This window comes from Clinocottus analis, unplaced genomic scaffold (assembly GCF_023055335.1).
Source record: "Clinocottus analis isolate CAN_PGR_092001 unplaced genomic scaffold, fCliAna1.0.p SCAF_4, whole genome shotgun sequence".
Taxonomy (NCBI): domain Eukaryota; kingdom Metazoa; phylum Chordata; class Actinopteri; order Perciformes; family Cottidae; genus Clinocottus; species Clinocottus analis.
This window is the reverse complement of record NW_027176153.1, coordinates 19,069,734-19,080,547: the sequence shown is the minus strand read 5'-3', so window position 1 is coordinate 19,080,547 and position 10,814 is coordinate 19,069,734. Positions and strand designations below refer to the sequence as shown.

Below are 10,814 nucleotides of genomic sequence, written 5' to 3'. Positions count from 1 at the left end.
CGGTGCAGGTTCATTATCGGGATTATTAATGAATAACAAGCAGCATTATTAATGGGCGGCCTGAAGACAGGAGCGCAGGAAGCTAACAGCTTGATGAGCGGGAGGAACTGTGAAGGAGGCCGTGACTTTGCTGCGTGCTTTCGTCTTCATTACGGGCGCACGCGTACAGAGACAACGCGCCGGGCTGCTGCGCATTTGCATTAACACACAGACCGACCAACCACACACACACACACACACACACACACACACACACACACACAGGAGAAAAAGGGATGTTGAGACACAAGTTTTACAGGAAGCCAAACCGTCGAAACCTGAAAGTGACGACAGCTTGTGATCCACAACTCTGCCGGTCACTCTGACTGCAAAAGAGGTAAAAAAAAAAAAGAAAAGTGCTCCACCACTAAATGTGCACTCCTGATCAATACAATTGGATTTAAACGCCGGGCCTTTATTTGCAAATATCGCTCATGCTTTGTGGACTCCGAGCAAGATTACGGAAACAGACTATTTGGCTAAATCACAGCTCTAATCCCAAAAGCACATAATAGGCTAATTTGTGTCCATTTAGATCCTGATAAGAAACTGTGTGTGTGTGTGTGTGTGTGTGTGTGTTTATCCACACTGAGTTGTGGTAGTAGCTCAAGTGTTCTGTCTGAACAATCATGAGAGTGTATCCCGTGGGGGTAAAGAGTGCGTAACCATGGAGAACGCTGGGCGTTTCCATGACACCCTGTCATCAGTGAAGCTCGCCGCCAGGATGTCTCATGTTCATCTGTCACTGTGCCTCAGTGTGTGTGTGTGTGTGTGTGTGTGTGTGTGTGTGAGAGAGAGAGATAAACTGTAGGTTACTTTCCATTCGGTTTCCAGGATGTGTGAAAGCCCACGTTTACAACCAACTATCTGGACACGCCTACATGAGTGTGTGCGTGTGCGTGCGTGCGCGCGTGTGTATGAGCATGGCTGACCTCATGCCCAGCGTGCCTATGTTGTGTATGTTTACATGTGTGTGTTAGTGCGGCATTCACCGGCAGCGACCTGACCGCTGGCTGCACCCATGATTGGGAGCAGATGGGGGCTGTCGCTGTGTGTGTGTGTGTGTGTGTGTGTGTGTGTGTGTGTGTGAGAGAGAAGGAATGAGGAGGAGGGGTGGGTGCTCTAGTTTAGGTGATGTATGGACTCTCACACACCAACAAAGAGCCTCCTTCAACCAATGTGTTTCCTATTAATTGAAAGGGGAGACAAATAGAGGCCGAGACCGACTGCTTAAGTGGGAATAATTTACAGCTCGGCTGCGACAGAAAGAAGCAACCGACTCCATTTTTTGGGGCCAAAAGTTGAGGAAATGAAAAAATAAAAAAAAGAGAGTCCTCTTCACGCGCGATCCCTGCGTCTCTTTGTGTTCACTGTGACACAGCCGTGAACACCAGAATGCACAAAGTGGCAGTTAGCGGCATGCGGCGTCGCTAACATCGGCGTGAAGCCTTGAAAATGAAAAGCGGTGTGAATGAGCTCAAGATGCAGAGGTTGAGTCTATAGAGAGACGCTGCCGTCCACTCTCCTCCTCTCAGCACACGCCTGTAGTGCTCTTCAATTACAACTAAACAACCTTTTACAGTGCGAATGTTTGTGCACTAAATATCTCACGGCGTCCTCTTGTTAAAAGGGACACGCTTTTTTCAACAACAAAAAAAGGAGGGCCAACAAAGATGCAGCCACAGTTCACGTTGCACTGCGGATGCTCATCCGGGCGCCATCAACTTGGTGAACTGGAAGCGCCGGCTGCATCATCGGCAGCAGAGAGGAGCTGGCGTAAGTGAGCGGAGATCTCGTCTCCAGCACAATTCTGCATTTCAAAGCCGCGCACGAGCACAGAGACGACCGTGGGAGGAGCCGATTCAGCTCGGCAGTCGCTTCGTTGTGACTTTTGAGAGATTTCTTCCTCTTCCCACGTCCCCGAACTGCAGAACTCGCTGATGATGAATCAATGTGTTCACTCGGCCTCTGTGTCGAGGGGGGGGGGGGGATTGTGAGACCTCTGTGAAAGCTGATAATTAGTCCTTTTTTTCTAAATCTTATCTTTTTTTTTTACGCTTGACCCAAAAAAAACCCATGCAAAATCATGCATTGTTGGCAAAACTGTGTTTATTTCCAGTTGGGTATTTATCAAGTCTACTCTTGAAAGTTTCTCACGGTTACCGACCCACGAGCCTCAAAGAAAAACCTTGTGTGTTTCCTTCCTGATCCGCTCTGGCCTGTACTTCTCTGATGGCAAAGTGCTGATAACAACAAGCCGAGGGATCGGCAGCGCTGTAATATCATTTCCTCAATTTATTTCCTCACTTCTCATTTCACTCTGGCGTATGGCCAATATTACAAAGTATAATCTTCCTCTTCGAGGACTCCAGCGAATAATTGCGGTTCGGAAAGACAACCTTTTGGTCCCTTCTGCTTCCTCGGTTTCTCGACGTCTCAGGAGCACGAGGGACTCTGGAAGCTTCGCGGTGTTTAAACGCAGCCTGCAGCTTTGGCTGAAGCCAGCACGAAAGTGTCACTATCAATGATGGCCTTGTACAGCATTCATCACGCTGATTCTATTCATTATCTCCCACTGATGGACTTTTAGCTAATGCGTTGTTTTGTTTTTTATGTTGTGTGTTTATTGTCATGTGGTTTGGTTTTTTGTCCACCTGCCCGGGGGACGATAGATGCAAATTAGCTTCTGGCTAACTCTGATATTACTTTTTAATTAAGCGCCGTCCCCCAAAAAAAAAAAAAAGATTACTGCACCTTCATTGAGCCACTGTAATGTGGCGTAAAGTGTCTCCGTCACTATATCCGAGTGTTGAAAGGACACTTTCTCTTCTGGTCTGTTCGTGATGAGCGTGAAGTTGCACACGGCCAAAAAAGAGCCGCGATAAGATGAAGATGATAAAACTACACACATGTCCTCATCGGTAACCTTCAGCTGAACCAGGAAGAGAACTGAGAGCGGGAGGGACAACGTTGATCTCTTCCCTTTCCATCTGGACTCGTGTGAGGCTCTTCAGTGAGCGTGGGATGTTTCCGAGGATTGGAGGAAGACTTGATGTTTGTGCTGGACGGCATCAGAATGAGGTTCGGACCGAAGAACTAAAACCCCCCTCGAAAAAAAAACATCCCTGCATTTCAAAATGTATTTTCAAAAAAAGCAAAGGACTCCAAGTTCATGACCAAAGGCTTATTCATCGGAGGCGAAAACACTGCGCGGTGGTTTATAGATCTATGACACAGGATTTAAAAAACGTTTGTATCTTTCTTTGCTGCGATTGTTGAAGATAAACAGTTTCCAGATGAGGTTGTGTTGCAGCTAAAGTCGAGCAAAGGACCCGTGACGACCGTAAACAAAAAGAACAACCAACATTGTGAAGAATAAACACATTGTGAAACCTTGTTTTTATTCTTTTTTTTTAGGTTGTTGCGGGCAAACCTCGACTGACTGACGGTCACAAGGCTTCGTCAGCACACTGCTGCAGCCGAAGCCAAGCGCGGCCCTTTAAATCCAGTTTCCAATCCTATTATTGAAACCAAATCCTTTGCGAATCTGATTAAGTTTAGCTTGCACCACTTGCAATGAACTGAAGTTGTTAATAACAAAAATGTGAAGATGTCGGACAGTAAGTGAAAAGAAAACCGCAGGACAGAAATGACAAACTATATTTGAGGTTAGACAGAAACAGTGTCTCTATTAGCATTATCATAGGATATGCTAAGTGTGTGTATTATGCTAAACAGATCATTATGTTAAAACTGTGAAACGCTCAAATATCTGCCTTAAAAAAAGATCCAATGTCTGTTGCTTGATTTCTGCTCGTAAAAGAGGAGAAGCGAAGGGATTCAGTGGGAGATTAGCCGTCTGGATATTTTGCCAAACAGGATAAAAAAACAGCCATGTGCTTGCTAAAATGAGTGTTATTTGTGTATACTTAAACACATTAGAGAAAAAAAATAAAGAAGCTCATTCAAGTCCAGCCAAAAGGATCTGTGCCTTTAAGAGACGTTTTCAGTCGGCAAATAAAATTCAGACTCTTCCACTACTAACTAGCTTTAATCTTCTCCTCGTCTTCGCCTCCTTTTTCTTCTTATTCTGTCTTGTCTTTTTTTTTTTTTTTTACAGCAGGATGTTTCTCCACATGTGTCCGTCTCCTCTAATGACTGAATGAGGGAAACAGAACAACGCATACAAGTACATTGTGTGGAAGTGTGTATACTCAATACTTTAGTTTGGATCCCCCCCACCCCCCCCTTGTCTCCTCTTCCTCCCCACCAACAGATCCAGCACTGGAGCAAAATGGGAGCCGAGCCACATCCTGGCACTTCGCCTCCCACTTAAACAAATCAGGACACAGAGGCTGACAAAAAAATTAAAAAAAACTCTTATTCCAAAGCTGGCCTCCTCAGACGAGGGGGTCCCAAAGAGGGGAGCCACTCTCAGCTCCTCCGCGCCGTCTGAAATTAAGTCGTACAAGACGAGAGGAGCTGCTTTTCAGCTTGCACACAAAGTGCCAGTCTCCATCATCATCTTCATCATCCCCCACACCTTGCTTTTCTTTGCTGTAAAATAGCACTTTGATGTTATATTGTTCCTAACTAGCCTGGCTTTAAATAATAAAATAAAAACACTCATTGAAAACAAATTGCTTCTTAGTTCAGTGACAAAGTGAGCGTGAACTTTCCATCTTAAGACCAATTACCGCTATCATAGCTCACAGCCTGCTGCTTCAAAACTTCACACTTCAGAGAGGGATAAGAGGAGGAGGAGGATGAAGGAGGGCTGAGGGGGAAGCGTCTGGCTCAGGGCAGAAATAGGCCAGGCGGGTCTAAAACTAAAACCCATCCAGGGTGTGTCTGCTGTAGGCTGCCATCAAACTGGCATTTACATATTCAAAAAAAGGAAACAGACGTTTGCATGAGTCATGCCTTCGGAAAAAAGGTAGAGGAAACCAAAACTCACAGCCCGCTGCACAGAGAAGCTGCAGTCACACCAGCAGCTAAACTCTCAGAAAGGACGGAGCGAAAAGAAATGAAACGACAAAATAAAATGAAAAAAAAAAAAATCACCGTATTAAGGTTTTAGTTTTAGTTTTTTTTTTTAAATAACAGCTCCAGGCCGCTTTAAAATGACTTCACGGTGCAACATCTGGTTTGAGTGCGAGTCGACACTGAATGTAATAAAAAAACGGGCAGCGTTTCTCAAAATACCAAATACTGTAAGACGACGTTTGAAGATCATAAAAAGAGAGGATCACCGCGCACACGCACCGCTTCCTGAACGCCGCTTCGGTCCCGTTTATTTTCTCCAGATGACCCGAGATGTCTACTGTTGGAAACCCGTGCTACCTGACGGGTTCATCTGTGGCTGCGTGAGACTGTAAAGCACATTTATTCCCGTGATTTGCTCCAATACGCATGTTCAGGACGCTTATTCATCTCATTTACTCAAAGTAGTGCCGTGTTGGAGGTGTTGTGTGTCTGTCGTTGTGCGTCCACCCCTCTGGTCAAGACTAATGCCACGTGATGTCTATGGAAAGCAATATCAAGAAGAAGTTAACGCTGCCATTTTTTGCGTGGAACGCATCTTTTTCCTATTGACACTCCGGCTGCCGGCCGTTAAATTCCTATTTTGGGAAATAGCTGTAAACTGCAGGTAACGGTGGTGGCCATGATTACAATACTGCACGCCTCATTACCAGTTCCCTCGCTGGTGAGAACTGACCTAAATAGGAGCTAAACTGACTCCAAACTTTTTAAAAATAGAATATAAACACCTGAAAACCGGCTCCTTTTATTTTAAAAACTTAAACTGATGGGTGGCATGTTAAAAAAATGGAAAGGCCAACAGAACAGCCCGAGTCCTGCACCCATCTGCATTTGATTCGTTTCTCCATTCATTACGTCATGTTTCCCCTTTAATGTGTCTCCCACCAGTTACATAATCTATGTTGAATAAAAGTCGCATTGTTCTTTGTCGAAACCGCACAAAACTGCAATAAAAGTGCAGAGTTTAACAAGGTCAACGTTGACGATGTAAACCAGTGTTTCGGCGGCGGGGTATTGGGTCGTCGTGCAGCGGACGAGAGTCTCCGTGTTGCCTTTCGTGAACTTTCTCCTTTAAAAAGAGGGCTGCGCTGCATCACAGCGGATGAGGGGCGACAGAGGTCCTGAAGCTGTAATCTCGCATTTCGGTCAAACGCCTGGACGAGAATAAAAGAGCGCGTGATCCAAGAAACGGCTTCAAGTGAACCCGAACACGTGAGTCGAGGCGCGGCGAGCAACACGCCTACCTGTTTGTTAAGTGATGACAGCGATGTCGCCCGAGCGGAACCAAACATCCCGGATGAGATACGGACATGGGAACCACACACACACACACACACACACACACACACACACTCGTCCTCGTCGGCCTCCTTTTGGCTGAACCGTGTGAAGACATTTCAGAAACATGTGCGACACGCTGACGGTGGAGCAGAGAGCCGGGTGAAGCGGAAACGCCTCGCTGGGAGCCGTCACGCCGTACGTTACCATAACGTAAGGGAATGTTTCTCTGGGAGGCAATTAGCGGCGAGGGCCGAGAGGCGAGGCTGTCATCGCTAAGTGCGGTGAATGACTGAAGCTTTGGTAAATATTTAAAGCGTTCTTGTCATCACAAAGAGTGAATTACCTCGTGACACGGCCACATGGGGCCGAGGAGGAAACGCAGGAGGAACGGTTGTCACCTTTCTTTCAGTCACCGGTTGAGGAACAAATAAAAAGATGGAGAGGGGGAAAAGCAGGAAGACAGCGAGGCCACACAGGCTGAGCTGAAGGGTAGCTTTAGCTCAGTCAAGAAGACACGCCTCCTCCATCTCTAACCCCGCCTCCGACAGTCTGCTGGCATGGCAACAAGTAGCATGAAACCGTGACAACCTCCAGACTCTACAATAATAACCTTGTAAGTGAATTGCTGTGAACGTAGTGACTGTGCGTTGCCATTCATGAAAAATATCTGCAGATTAATGGCAGAATATTGCGCCACTCAAAAATGAATTTAGCTTACTGTTACTTCACTCAGAAGTTTGACCTTCACTGTGCGCAGCGAAGAATGTGCAAAGTTCACTGTGTTGCTCAAAGACGACTCTGGAGGTAGATGCACTTTAAGGAAAAGGTGCTTTCTTTTAGGGAAATTCAACAAACTGCACTATTTGCATTTGTTTATTTGTTTTCAATGCTTTTGCATATTTGTGTGAAACTGCGTTTTATGCTTGAAAGGTGCTAACAGCAAAAAACATATCTTCAGCTTCAGATTTACTTCTTGCTTGACTCACTGAGACTATAAAGGCTCTGGTTAAGTCTGACAACCAGATGATGAACATTGAAATAATCCAAATATTGAATCCAATAAAAACTCCAATAAACTCAACGGGACATATCTCATCGTCTCATTGTGCTGTTACAATACCTTTAAAGGCATCTGCACTCGAGCTGCAAAACATTCTGTCAAACACAAAGTTATCCCTTTCATATTGTTAACATTACTGTTATCATTATTAATAATCTTTGAACCATGAACTCGGCTGTTGAATCCTCAGTATGGGATGATGAGAAAGTACCTCATGTATGACTTGTTGGGATGTGTTTGCAGTACATAAGTACAACGTTGAGGTATTTAATGCTTCCTTACTATAGTACACATTTCTGAGGTAAATATTGGATTATTTTTTTTAAACTACAATTATTATTTAGCTTCTGTAGAGCAACTATTTACTAAGTAGATGACAATTTCACATTAAAAAAAAATATGATAAGCTAATGAAATGATTTTAAAGATTAGACTAGCCGACATGAATACATTTACGAATCAGTTACAATTAGCTCCACGCTAACTTGCATGAACAGAGAAACTGTGTTCACCGCTTAATTGAACCAGGAATAATAATCCAGAACCTAAAACTCAACTAGCGAGTACTTTATACTTCAAGTAGACCGTTGATGTGAAGGATTGAAAGCTTGACTGAAAGAAGGAGAGTAGTTTAAAGAGCTGTTCGTCATTGTTCAGCTGTTTTTCTCCCCCCCAAAAAATAAATAATTGCATGTTGATAAAACTCAAGCTCTTCACTGCTCGAGCTGCCAGGAGAGAGAGATTCTTCTTCTGCTGATGCGCGCGTGTGATGAGGAGTGTGATGAGGAGTGTGATGAGGAGTGTGTGAGGAGTGTGTGAGACTTTCTTCAGTGGGAATGGGACATAATTGGCTCACAATAACCCATCAGCGAGGTCTTAGCGAGAGAACACCATCTTCTCCTCCGACTCCACTTTCCTCATCGTCTCCTTCCTCGCGCCTGGTGACAGTGAGGGAGCAGCTTCGCCACTTAAACCCCCTCCCCACCGCCCCGCCCCCCTCCTCCTCCTCCTCCTCCTCCTCCTCCTCTTCCCCCCATCCCTTCCCCTTTTCCTCCCCCTCCTCCCTCTATTTATTTGCTCAGAATCCAAAAACTGCACAGCACAGGGAAAAAATGACGGGGGGTTGTGGAGGAGGGAGAGAGAAAAAGAGAAGGAGGAAGGCGGGTACACACACGCGCACACACACACACACACACACACACTGCAGATTCAGCTGCACACATGTGGTCGGGGACGCGTGCACACACGCCGGCGCGCGCACACGCGCACCAACACCAACACGCTCCTGGTGGAGCATCTAAATCACATTAGCTGCCTGCCTGACATCCATCACTCCCACAGACACGAGCGCATGCCGGAGAGGCAGGGAAGCTGCATGGCAACATGCACAACCACCCACAAACACACAGACACACACACACACACACACACACACACACACGGCCGCAGAGCAGCCGACACACCTCGACAAAAAGAAAAGAAAACAACCCACAACGGCGGCGCGCGGGAGGAAAAAAGCAACACGCAGTATTCCCCAGTCGGAAGATCCGCTCGCGCCGCACGCCGCTGTCAGCGCACATCAGCCCGGCGTTTGGGGGGGGATCCTCTCGCTCGCCGCCGCACTCGGCCGCTCCGGCTCTGAGAGACTCGCTTCATGAGCGAAAATCAACAATTTCAATGACGGCACAACGGGGAGGGGGAAAAAACAAAACCACGGTCGCTTTAAGTATTTGAAAGCGGAAGCAGCTGAGCAGAGTGACATATTGAGAAATCTTTTTCTTCTGCCTGTATCCATCCTCTTTTCAATTAGAGGGGGAGGGGGGCCCTTATCTAACTGTGTGTTTGTTTCTGTGTGTGTAGACCCAAATGTGTGTTGGGGGTGTCTCTTATCTTGAAGATGGCGTGCTCCTTACCTAATGGGATGCATCGTGTGCGTGCGTGCGTGCGCGTGTGTGTGTGTTCTATCTAATGGGCTTGTCTTGAGTCTTGAGTGACGTATCTGGCTGGCAAGACGTAGGGGGAGAAAAAGGGAGACGGTTTTGAGAGGCAGGACAAACTTAATGTGCGCTCTATACATCATGGCACCACATGGTGCCCACTGTGCAGCAGAGCCTCACAGCCCTCATCCCCTCATCTATCGAGCCGCTCTCTCAGCTCCCACTGTTCTCCCTCCCTCCCTCTCCATCTTGTTAACTCAATAACATCCACAGCCTCCTCTCTTAAGTCACTGTTTTTCTTTCCTCTTTTTTTTTTTTTTTTTTTTTTTACCAGCAGAGGAAGCAAAGAGGAGAGAGAGAAAAAGGCTTCTTTCTTCCTCCTCTTGCTGCTGCTTCCTCTCATCGCAGACGGCCGGCTCTGGCGCTCGTCTCCTCCACACCTTTCCTCACGCCGGACGCGGCGCACTCATCGCGGAGCCTAATCCCAACCAAAAAGGATTATTTCAATCGCATTACAATCTGGAAACTGACGTCCGTCTCTGTGTGTGCCATCTCGTTGGTGACAGGCATCAAGGCTAAATTTACACATGTGCAGCACAAGAGGAGGAAGACAAACTACATCCTGACTAAGATCACAGTGAAAACAAAGTATTGCTTTATTTGCATCTGCTGATACCGAGTACAATACAATACTTTTAACCTTTTGGAAACAGTGCACAAAATCCTCCCGCTCCCATTTTAAGTCCCAGCATGCCCCATTCAGACAATTATTTGGCATAAAATATGTAATTTTTCCATTTTTGAACCGAACGACAGTTGTTTTTTTTACTGTAACTCCTTCATAACAGGCCAAGACTTTGTTTTATTGTGATTTTTGTTGCAGATTCAGATTCTTTAGGTCCTAATCTTTTCAAAAAGGGGTCTTATTGACCGCTCCAGGAGGGTTAGGGTTAGGGTTAACCCTAACTCTAACCCTAACCCTTTTAAAAGTGATTTTTTTTTGCAGATACACATTTTTTTTTCCAAGACTTTGCTGAACAAATACATACAATAAACACAAGTATTGGAATACATTTGGGGTTCACACGACGACTCAAACACAGGGAAAAAGAGGTCTGGAGCCAAAATTGGTTCCAGTGTTTAACGGGTTAATAACTTAAAAAGACAGCTGTAGACTACTAAAACCTGACATACCTACTGGATCCAAATAATAAAATGATTATGTTGAGTTCACATGATAACGCATAAAGCAACTCCTCCAACTGAGAGCAGACAAATCACTTTTGTTAGAGTTGTTGGGACGAGGAAAAGTCTCCTCACCAAATCACTTGTCACTCAACAGCCCATTACCACCAAGCGACCGCACGCCGATAACCGGCTCGTGTTCCTTCGCGGCTGGGTTGTGCAGCACCGGGTCGCCGCTTACCGTTATCGGCCATCTTTAACTTTTCAGA

At 45.9% G+C, this 10,814-nt stretch overlaps 1 protein-coding gene across 1 annotated transcript in view; it reads right to left on the bottom strand.

The window, feature by feature from the left end:
- LOC137800421 (nuclear receptor coactivator 3-like) overlaps positions 1 to 10,814 on the bottom strand; it is a 54,754-nt gene that overhangs the window by 25,322 nt on the left and 18,618 nt on the right. The window lies entirely within an intron of this gene.